General features: G+C 44.6%; 1 long non-coding RNA gene across 1 annotated transcript; it reads left to right on the forward strand.

Annotated features, from left to right (window-relative positions):
• Window positions 1-1,551: 1,551 nt before the first annotated feature.
• LOC309558324 lies at window positions 1,552-6,810 on the forward strand. The gene is made up of 3 exons (XR_014225423.1): window positions 1,552-1,641; window positions 3,489-3,682; window positions 6,702-6,810. It is a non-coding gene; the product is annotated as an uncharacterized lncRNA (long non-coding RNA).
• The last annotated feature ends 5,408 nt before the right edge of the window (window positions 6,811-12,218 follow it).

Raw genomic sequence — 12,218 nt, forward strand, 5'->3', positions numbered from 1 at the left:
ACTGATAGGTGGCGCTAGTGGGCACTGGTAGGTGGGGTTGGTGGGCACTGGTAGGTGGCACTGGTGGGCAAAGATGCCCCTCTCCTCTTCTGGACCGATGTCCCTCTGACAGCAGCTGTTTACATCACATGATCAGCTGTCATTGGCTGGTAAAGGGCCAGGACCTTCGATTACTCCGATCTGTGATCAGCAGAGTCTCATGGACTCGCTGATCACAGAGTGAGCCATGCGTGCTCCGCAGGGAGCGCGCAAGCAGCTCATGCACGGGAGGACATACATGGACACCCTCCCGGCAATGAAGGTCCGCACTGTAGCTGTCTTTTGGCTTTAGCATGGACTTGAAGAGGTTAAAGCACCCCCATCCGTCCGTGCTCATGTGCAGAAGCAAAGGCATACATAGATCACCCACACATATGTAATGATTCTAGCAGTAGACCTCCTCTGTAATTCTAAACAAGTAACCTGTAAAAAAATGTTAAAGCTTCACCTATGGAGATTCAAAGGTACCATAGTTTGTCGCCATTCCTTGAGTGTGTACAATTTTAAGGTGTGACCTGTTAGCCATCTATTTACTTTTTATTCTTTTCATTAAAGTGTATTGTTTCCAAAAACAGTTGCGTTTGAAAAATCGCTGTACAAATACCGTGGGACATAAAAAAAAATGCAATAATCACCATTTTATCCCCTAGAGTGTCTGCTAAAAAAATAAATAAATAAATATATAATGTTTGGGGGTTATAAGTAATTTTCTAGCAAAAAATACTGATTTAAACTTGTAAACAAAAAGTGCCAGAAAAGGCTTGGTCTTTTAGGGGATATTTAGGGCATAAAGTTTAATATTATTATAATTTGTTTGTATTACTTGTTCCTTTCTAACATCCTTTAGTATATACTCTGTTTATATTATATACTTCATCTATTACTCCATTATATAACATAATCCATCTAATACTAAAAATTAGAACATTTTAGGATATACCTATTATGTATTGTATATTTTCTAAAGTTTTGAACCAAAACTCATTGGCTTCTTTTCATGTACAATAACAAATGGAAACACACCGAGAAAAGCAAACATAGCAATCACTGAATTGTATGTAGGCAGGAAGTGGCTGCAAAGAGTCTGCAGGAGATTGGCAGCACTAAGAAGTAGCCAAGGATGAAAAGGAAGGGGAAAAGTATTTTTTTTAAATAGTAATGCTTGGATATTTTTTGCTTTTACAGACCGATTGTCATTCACATAACTACTTGATAATTCTGCTATTTCCAGTGAAGTTCATGGCTATACTGGGCTGTAAGAGCTCATACATGTATAATTATAAAATGCTCATATTTTTAGTTCTTGTCTTTCATTGCTTTTAATTTTTTTTACTTTCTAAGAAGTCCCCCAAGGGAATGGCGACTGGATTCCAGAGATGGAGGATTCCATCCTCATAAATGTTCTTCAAATATTTGCAGCCTTTAGCTGGTTGCACTTGTGACGCCGGTCAGGATTCTGACGTAGGTTAGCAAAATAGGGACGATCTACCCTTTATAAGTCCAACATGCTTGCTGTGAGGAAAGGAATTCTTCCACAGGTAAACAGACATGGTGTCTATAGGAGGACCTCTGTGCATTATGTTACTTCTATGTAACACCAAGGTGAGCATCCAATCTAATAATATTGGCAGTCCATGAGAGGAGCACGGGAGGGGGGAGCATTTGTCAGAAATTATTGAAGGGGTTGATCCACTTAAATAGGACATTTCAGTGTTTGCTAGGGATGAGCAGAGTGGTTAAACTGAACTGGTTAGACTGGCTAAATCATGGATCCCCAACCTTACTGGGACTAGGGCCTGACCAATTCATCCAAAGCTTGCCATGCCCCAAGAAAAAAAAAAAAGTTTAGAGTCGGTGTGGGAATGCAAAATATGTATTGGAATTCTGGAAGGATCTGGATGGGGCTGGGTGTCACTGTTGGGGTTCTGGAGGAAGTTAGGTGACTCTACAGCAGACTTGGTGGCCCAGTAGGAGATGGGGTTTCTGGAGGAGGCTGGAGGAAACTGTGGAGAATGGGGTCTCATGTGGTGGCTGGGGGTCTCTTTAGGAGGCTGGGAACTTTGCAGGGGCATTGTAAGAAATTGGAGGGTGCTGCAGGGGCTTGGTGGTGGGGGACACTGTGGGAGGTTGGTGTCAGTGTGGGTCATTGTTAGAGGTTGGGAGCACTATAAGGGGCTGTGGCAATTTGATAGCTTGGAGAGCAATGTGCGAGGTTGGAGAGCATGGTAGAAGGTTGGGGGGTCAGTTGGGACATTGTTAAAGGTTGGAGACACTATGTGGGCTTATGACTCTGCAGGGGACGGGGGGGGGGGGCACTGTGAGAGGTTGGAGAACAATGTGTGAGGTTATGGAGCACTATGGAGGCTGAGGGGTACAGTGGGGGCACTGTTGGAGTTTAGAGGCATTGTGGGGGATTGGTGGGTGCTGCAGGGGCTGGGAGGTCAGCACTGTAGGAGGTTGGAGTCAGTATGAGTGATTGTTAGAGGTTGGGGGCACTATGGGGGGGGGGCTGGCGGTCCTGCAAGGGGCTAAAGGGCACTGGGAGAGATTGGAGAGCATGATGGGAGGTTGGGAAATCAGTGTGTGGGCTGGGAGGAGCACTGGGGATAAGTTGGAGGCACTGGAGAGCTGAAGACTGCAGGAGGCAGGGGGGGGGACACTGAGAGGGTTAAAAACATTATGGGGGTCTGGAGGCCCTACAAGGGGCTGGGAGGGCACTGTGAGAGGTTGGAGAGCATAATGGGAGGTTGGGGGGGGCAGTGTGGTACACTGTTAGAGGCAGGGGGGCCTCTAGGGCTTTAGGGGATCTTCAGTAGGCTGGAAACCCCAGTTGGTGGGAGGCAGAAACCATGGCTCGGTGATTGAGAACCCCTGGGCTAAATTGATTTCACTGTAAAATTACCATTTTTTTTTCAAAGGTGGATACTCTGTTCAATTCATTGAGCTGCTTGGGGTAAATCACTTGGGAAAAAAAACAAAGAACACAAAGCAGTTCTTTTTAATCAATGTAAATCTTATGCACTGCAGCATGTTTTTAAGCATTACAACATATCAGAATGCACTGCCTAGAAATGCAACCTGTCCTACTTAGTTTCAGTGCAATGCAATAAAACCCCAACCCTGTGAGCGTAAGTGATGAGACATAAGGCAATTTGCCTTGTTCTTGCACTGAGGCAGTCCAAGTGTTGGGCAACGCTGCTGGTGTGAGCAAGCCCTTGGGATTTGCATCTACTTTAAGAAACCACTAGGGGGCAGTGACATCAAAAGATTGATTGCCTATTAGACCTCCATAAAACATTGAATGTGTAATATTACCATTGGGGTGAGGTATGAATGTACACTTGAGGAAGGTGCAATATATTTTGCTACTAAAAATCTTAATTTGTTATTATGTCTATTGGTGCCGTTACCAAATCTTCTAGAATTTGCTTTGGTGCTCTTTCTTGAAGGTTTATCCACAACCCGCCCGCTCTTACCATGAACTGTTTTTAAGAAAATACCCTCAAACAGAAGAAAGGAGTGACTGGCCCCAAGTGTCTCAGCGACGAGGACCTAGAATGACCCCCTTTTGGAGGGCAGTTGGGAACAAACCCGTCGGTGCGTATTGCCAACAGGGGATAGAATGTACCACCAAGGTCTGCAGGTAAGAATAAAAGTCTACCAGCATTGTTGTGTAAACCACTACCTTCACAAAGCACATCAGCGGTCGCTATATACTTTACCGGTGGTGTGATTCAGTCCTAAATTTGTGCAAGATCTCATATATTGGTTTTCATTCTAAAGCAGCCACAGCCTGAGTAAAAAAGCCTGCCCCTGCCAGCATGCTGCAGAGAAGGCCCCCTGTTTTCTCTGTGTAGAAGCAGTGGTCTTTCTAAGGGGTCCAACACAACCCCTGCTGAGTCAGAGCTAGAGTTCTCCAATCAGAAGGAAGCATGAACTTTACTGATTGCAGGGCTGTAGGTTTGACCTAGCAAGGGGCATGTTGGACCTCTGCAGAGAGACCACTGCTTCTACACAGAGATCAAGATTCATTCTCTGCAGCATGCTGGCAGGGAACATGTTTTTTCTACTCTGGCTGTTTTAGAATAAGAGGGGAATAGAGTAAGTATTACACCTTACCCCTGCACCTCTAGACCAAACCAGTAAATAACCCTTGCAGTCTAGGCCCACTGCAAGGGTACCGTGTCTTAATTCCAAGAGTTCAGATTAAGGTAAGGGGTTTTCTATCGTATTTCCTGAATGTACTCAGCATGTTACAATTAGTCAATGGAAGGATAAGATGTGACCGATTTCTGCCATTTCGCCTATATTTAACTACTTTTCTATTGGGGGAATTTTTTTTTTCCCACAATATATGCGCAACTGTTTATCAAATGCGAAAAAAAAAACACTAAAGTTAATTTTATTGCACAAAAACTCAATAAAATACCCATTTCTGGTAAAATATAAGAGATAGGGTTATGTTGAGTAAATTGGTACCAAACACGTCAATGCTTGAAATTGGGCACAACCATGAAAAAGCACGATACCCACAATTGCCAAATGGTGGCACTTTAAACGCTTTTACAGGTTATCAGTTTGGAGTTAACCATGAACTATGGCCCTAGAATTATTGCTCTCACTTGCTGATATCTCACATGCATGGTGCAATTTGCATACATATTAGCACCCTATGCTGTGTTTGCATTTAGGTGTGTACCGGGTAGGGTTGCCACCTGTCCAGGATTCCCCTGGACAGTCCGGGTTTTGAATCATGTGTCCAGGTTTTAGTCCGCCTGAAACCTGGACATAATTTTTATACTGGGCTGTGGTTCCCAAGTAACCAAGATAGTCACACAAAAATCTGTTGCCATCTAGGAGCTGTGGGCAGCTGTCTGGGGGCAGGTTTGGCATCACTGAAGGGTAGGGTGATGATGTCAGCAAGAGCAATTTGGCCACACCCACTGTTCACTGCATTACTACTCTCCTTGGGGTACCCAAATATGTCCTAGGTCTTTTATAATCCTCTAGTGTTTACTGCAAAAAAAATAAAAAATTGCCCTGTGCCACTAAAGTGTTCAGGTTTGGCTTGAAAATAAGGGAGAAACCCTAGTACCGGGAAGGGGGATTATTTAACTTGATTTTTATCATTTTATTTTTGTACACTTTTTTATTTTTTTTATTTAACCAGTTCTAAACTGTAAGGATTTGCCCCCTTAATGACCAGGCCATTTTTTGCGATTCGGCACTGCGTTACTTTAATGGAAAATTGCGCGGTCTTGTGACACTGTACCAAAATAAAATTGAGATCCTTTTTTTTCCACAAATAGAGCTTTCTTTTGGCGGTATTTGATCACCTCTGAAATTTTTATTTTTTGCGCTTTAAACAAAAAAAAGAGCGACAATTCTGAAAAAAAACAATATTTTTCACAATCTGCTATATAACATTCCCCCCAAAAAAATGTAAAAATCTAAATTTTTCATCCATTTAGGCCAATTTGTATTCTGCTACATATTGTTGGTAAAAAAAAAAAAAGCGCAATAAGTGTATTTCGATTGTAGATGCGATAACTTTTGCGCAAACCAAACTAGGGGAAAGATTTATGTCATTTCAATTTTTTTTTTTTTTTTACTAGTAATGGTGACGATCTGCGATTTTTTGTGGGCCTGTGAGATTGTAGTGGACAGGTCGGACCCCTAACTGACATTTTTGACACTTTCGGGGGGGCCAGTGACATACTACAGTAATCAGTGCTAAAAATATGCACTGTTACTGTAATAATGACATTGGCCAGGAAGGGGTTAACACAGTGGTGATCAAAGGGTTAAGTGTGAGCCTAGGGGAGTGTTTTCTAACTGTATGGGGCATGGGCTTGTAAAATGACCACAGAGACTTGTGATCCTATATAGAAGGTAATAGCGGCCGCTGGTTCTGTGGATTCGCATCCCCGTTGCCTAGTGGGGGCAGGAGCACAGCGGCACGCTCTCGCCCTCTGGCACCACTTGCGCGTCTGGCGTACCCCTACGTCAATTCGCGCAGCCGAGCCAGCCTGCCCGCAGTTAAACTGCGGCGGGCAGTCGGCAAGTGGTTAATTTTATTGCTATTTAAGGGGGATAGCAAGCCCCTTATGTAATAGCATGGGCAGATATGGAAACATAAGCGGTCTGTTAGACTCTCAATGCCTTCCTTGCCCTCCAGTGCAGCTAGCCAAGCACAGATTGTGCTTGATTAGCTGCTTCCCCCGGAGCCAGGGATTGACAGCACTAAACATGGAAGTAATGCAATACACGTTGCTTTTGAGTTCATTAGTTGAAGGGGAATCGGGAAACAGATGTTCCTTGATCTCCTCCTGCTCTCAATATTGAGTGTGTTTACTGCAGTCCTGGACTCCTGGAGGAAGAAGAGAGCCTGGGAAACACTGTGAATGTTGGTGTTGGGGAGTTGGCACCTTCAGAGTCCCAAAAAATTAATTGAGTAGCTTAAGATATGTCTTCATTTTATTTTACTTGAAAGTGGTTCACCGGTTGAAAAATCAACGCCAAGCCCACAGCTGTGGAAGCAGGCATGCGGTTCCTTCCATCCCTTGAAGATCAGGACGTTTATAACTGTACCTTGGTAAATAAAGGTTTAATGAGGACAACTGTGATCCTATTGTATTTCTTATTAAATGTTTTAATTTCAGACGAGGACACTGCTCCTACCTCCAGCACAACTGGTTCTAACAATTCCCAGAGAAGACCAAATATTACTTTCTTACCGATGGCGGACTCAGGACTAAATCCAAGAGGTGTTATCTGATGTTCTACATCAATAAAATTATGAGTGATCTATGGAATTATTTTTCTGTTGTTTGTTTATTTGTATTTTATTCTTGAATCATATTAATTACAACATTATGATGCAAACTGTATTTATGGTCACCATTTATAGTATTATCTTCATGTCTACATTGTATTTTTATTATATATCGAGCCTTCTCCTATTATCTGAACCATCTTGATGTTTGTAGACATATTTTGTAAAGGTCCCCACACGTTTACTTCCTTGCAGAGACGTAACTAGAACCTTCAGGACTCCGGTGCAAGAAACCATGACGGGCCCCCTGACCCCCAAGCCAGGGGCCCTTACCTCCAAGCCCAGTGGTAGAAAGCCAGGGCTCGGTCATAAGTGCGACCTGTGCGACCCTGGTAGTTCCACCACTGGTGTCATTCATTTTTTTTTTATCTTATTTTTATATTATTTTTTACCATTTTGTTTTATTTTTAAATATTTTTTACAATATTTTTTGGAGATCCATTTGGGGGGGGGGGGGGCTTTGGTGAGATATCAGGAAAAAGGGGGGAGGGGGGAAACCAGCAGCGCTGCTAGGGAGGAGGGGAGGCCAGGGGATAGCACAGAGAGGTTTGTTCAGCAACAGGAGCACAGAACTTGTTGGGGAAGATCACGGGGGGGGGGGGGGGGGTTGGAGAAAGCAGAGGGGTCCACAAAAGGAAGCTGAAAAGGAGGGGTGGCATATAGAGGATATATATATATATATATATATATATATACATATATATATATATACATATACACATATACATATACAGTGCATTCCATTTATCATCATTAGTCATTTAGGTCAACATTGGATCATTCAGAGATCCTCACGGAACTTCTGGAGAGAGTTTGCTGCACTTAAAGTAAAGGGGCTGAATAATTTTGCACGCCCAATTTTTCAGTTTTTTATTTGATAACAAAGTTTGAAATATCCAATAAATTTCGTTCCACTTCATGATTGTGTCCCACTTGTTGTTGATTCTTCACAAAAAATGACAGTTTTATATCTTTATGTTTGAAGCCTGAAATGTGGCAAAAGGACGAAAATTTCAAGGGGGCCGAATACTTTCGCAATGCACTGTATATACATATATATATATATATATATACCAGGGCCAGAGTGGTTCTCATTTTCAGCCCTGGAGTTTTATGCCTTAGACCGGCCCACTTTAGTTCACCGGACTGAAAAACTCCCACACATTGCATCATCCCATCCTACCTTGTTGCTAAGGCCCCGTTCACACTGGGGCGATCCGACTTCCCGGGGAGACCTCCGAGGTCGCGGTGCGAGCAGTGCGCCGCGACCTCGGAGCGGCCGGCACGGACTTCATAACATTGAAGTCTATGACGGTCACTCCGGGTCGCCCCAAAGAAGCTCCGGACCCTTTTTCTAAGTCGGAGCAACTTGTATCGCTCCTATTAGAACGGGTCCGCAGCTTCCCTATGGAAGGCGACCTACGGCGACCTGTGAGGCGACCAGGTCGCCTCACAGGTCGCCCCTGTGTGAACGGGGACTAAGACTTTGCTACAACACTCCCAGCTGTTCACCTCCACCATCATAATGGTGAGCTCCATCTCCGCGCTTTTTCTCTCCTAGTGCAGAAGGTGTGAGCTAAAAGGCCACTCATGTGATGGTGGAAGTGAACAGTAAAGGCTGGGCATGTCTCACCAACAAGGCGGGATGGGATACCATCTCTGGGAGTTTTTAGGAGGCATATAAATGGCCTTTACCTATAACAAGGGCTTTTTTCATCATTAGTCCGAGCTTTATAATTTAATTTTATCTACTACCCCCCCCCCCCCCCCTTATCTGTATTGGCAGTTTTTGGAAAAGATGAACTAATCCCTTCATGTTCACTAAAACATGCAGTTTGGCTACAAAGTGGAACTGCAGGCAGACTTCTCATTTGAGCGATTATTACGATTATTGCTAACTCACATTATAGTTCCATTCAAAGAAATATTTTCAACAAAATGTCATTATTAATTTCGGATCCCACAGCTAAACGTTTGCATTGTATGCAGTCATGCTGTATTAGATGACCGGTCATAAGGACACCCATAATTGCAAGTCACAGACGCCTGCCTGCCCTATCTTCTGCCTTCTATACAATGTGATGTATTTAGCCTTGTACCAGTATTGCATCAGCTCCTGTTCTGTGGGCATGCAGAGAGGAGGGGCTCTAATGACCCCAGATAAGATCACTTCCGGTTCACCGCACTCCGCTCGGAATGAATGAACAACCCCTGGAGTCTATCATTGGCTTGTATCTCACTAGAGTCTGTCTGGGGGTGAAAGGGTGCCATCTCTTCTTCCACGCCTCCTACCAGAAGTGTATCACCTGCGAGCCAATTATCGGCAGCGCTGAGCGGCCCGGGGAATGTTTTTGGAGCGGGATGAGGCATGGAATGCAGCATGTCCTGGAAGTGGGTTTAGTGAGCATCCTGGGACTGGTTGCCTCTGCTAGCGACTTCTTCACCAAGAAATGACAACGGCCCTCGCGGCCAAAAAAAACAATCCGGCCCACCGGGAATTCTCCCATAGCTTCCAATTAGCCAATCTGGGCCTGATATATACTATATTACCAAAAGTATCGGGGTGCCTGCCTTTACATGCACATGAACTTTATTGGCCCACCCTTTGCAGCTTTAACAGCTTCAACTCTTCTGGGAAGGCTGTTTAGGCTGGATTCACACTTAGTTCGGACGTGGTTCATAGCAGGGGTCCGGTGCGTCCTTGTTCTCCATTTCAGGGACAAATCAGACCTGAAACTGAGCCCAAGATGCACAGGATCTCTGTGCAATCCACTCCGCAGCCACTCTGGAGATGTGAGAACCGGCTCGATTGAGAGCTGCAAAGGATGAGCCAACTCAATATTTAACCCTACGGTCTAAGATTGGGATGCCATTAAAGTGCATGTAAAGGCAGGCGTCCCAATACTTTTGGTAATATAATGTGTGTGTGTGTTCCTTATCTCTCTGCCTGCTTCTTCTGTGGTCTAAAGCCGGCTATACCGAACAAATTCCTTCTGAATCGGATGAAATCTGAGCTTTGGGGACCATTCAGCTCAACAGATATGGATTACCGTATATACTCGAGTATAAGCAGACTTTTTCAGCATGTTTTTTTTATGCCAAAAAAAGCCCTCCTTCGCTTATACTCGAGTCTCACTTACCTTTCCCCCAGTCAGTGCGCATGCGCTGCCGCCGCTCAGGAAAGCCCATACACGTTCGGCTATTCCGGGGCAGACGGCGCATGCACGGTGATGTGTTAGCGCCGGGCGGTGCCATTTTTAAATATAAGGCTGAAAGGTAAGTGAGACTCCTCCGCAGCCCCTCAGGTGATGCAGTGCTGCTGGTATGGTACAGGACATTCTCCTGTACCATGCCTGTGCCATGACTGTACCATCTGTGCCATGCCTGTGTACCATCTCCTGTGCCATGCCTGTGTACCATCTCCTGTACCATGCCCGCAGCCCCTGTTTTGGGTCTCGTGGTGGTCCAGTAGCTGCTGCATTTCCCACCCTAGGCTTATACTCGAATCTATAAGTTTTCCCAGTTTTTTAAAGTAAAATTAGGAGCCTCTGCTTATATTCGGGTTGGCTTATACTCGAGTATATACGGTATTTTAAAAACTTTACTTGAAGAACCTCTCCCTGACCGCCATATAAGAGGCTGAATAGCTTTCAATTGACATTTCCATTTATTCTAATGTTGCAATGTAACACATTTAAAATCTCCTCTATGGTGGATCCAATCTAATACTGCAAAGATACATACGGAGTTGCAGAAACCTGAAATTCAACCAGGGACCTTTAGACCTTCTGCCTAACACTCTTCCAACTCAGCTTTTTCAGCTTTAAATGTCCCGTAGGGTATGTAATAAGGATCATAATGATAAGCTGCTACATGCCTACCAAAGGGGGATGACCACTCTAATGTAAGGGGGAAGCTCACTGATGTAAGGGGGGGAGCACACTTATGTAAGGGGAAGCACACTGAGTTAAGGGGCAGCACACTGATGTAATGGCAGGACAAGCGCTACTTATAGGCAAGGTAGGCACCAGGCTAGAGCACACATCAGTCGAGGGCGCCACACCCCCAGGAAGAAAGACTGCTGTGTGCGGGCTGTCGGGGCTCTTTCCTTGGACACCTGGCTCCTGGCCCCACCGCCGTCTCGTCAAAACTCTGCCAGAGCCATGTGTTGCTTGGTATTAGAGGCAGGGTTCGGTGGTGTGAATTACGGATTGACCGACATCGGTTTTTCATTGCCGATCGCATATCGGTATCGGCCGATATTGGCCGATATTTTTACACATGTAAAATTTTGCCAAAAAAAAACAAATTTTGACACAAATCTCTTAACAAACATGTTAATATTTATTTATTAACATTTTTAACATGAAGTGCTCGTTCTTCACAACTTAAAGAGGAAGTAAACCCTCCTCTACAACTTGTACCTATAGGTAAGCCTATGATAAGGCTTACCTATAGGTACTGTAAATATCTCCTAAACATGTACCGTTTAGGAGATATTTACCTTACATGTAGCCAGTGACGTCACTGGCGCATGCGCTCTGAAGGAACGGCCGATCGTGCCGTTCCTTCAGAGCCCCGTGCCGTGACTGTCGGCTCTAGCACGCGTGCGCGGGAGTGACGTCACCGCGGCTCCGGCCAATCAGATGGCCGGATGCCGCGATCCCGGAAGACGGGCGACTAGACATGTCGCCCGTCATAGAGGTGAGTGAGCGGCACGGCGGGGGCTCGTTCTGAGGTAAGTATTGCATAATGAGCTAATATGCGATGCATACTAGCTCATTATGTCTTTCTTTTGCAGGGTGTAAAAAAAAAAAAAAAAATCTCAAACGAGTTTACAACCTCTTTAACTGCATAAAAACTGATAGGAAAACTTCAATTGCAAAGACGTTTGCATTTTACATCATCTGATGTGCATTGCCATTAATGCATAATAAAGTGCTGCAGTAGTGGACTCGCTCACTGAAATATTTTTAATTCACTACTGCATTCAGTGCAAAACCGCTAGAAAAAAGCTAGGCAACAGCTACACAATAAATACACAATCACATACACGCTGCACAACTGCTAAAAATAAGAGCAAGCAACAGCTACACATGTCACAGTGGATTGGACTGGACTCTGAGTCAGTGGAGGACTACCTCTGTGTGCAGTATGGCACTCATTTCAACTACTGCAGTCAGTGCAATACTGCTAGAAAAAAGGCAAGGCAACAACAGCTACACATGTCACAGTGGATTGGACTGGAGTCAGTGGAGGACTATCTGCAGTAGGGCACTCACTGCAACTACTCCAGTCAGTGCAATACTGGTAGAGGCAGGGCCGGCGCTACCACTAGGCGAGT

This window comes from Pelophylax lessonae (assembly GCF_965119305.1).
Source record: "Pelophylax lessonae genome assembly, chromosome: 6".
NCBI classification, from domain to species: Eukaryota; Metazoa; Chordata; class Amphibia; order Anura; family Ranidae; genus Pelophylax; species Pelophylax lessonae.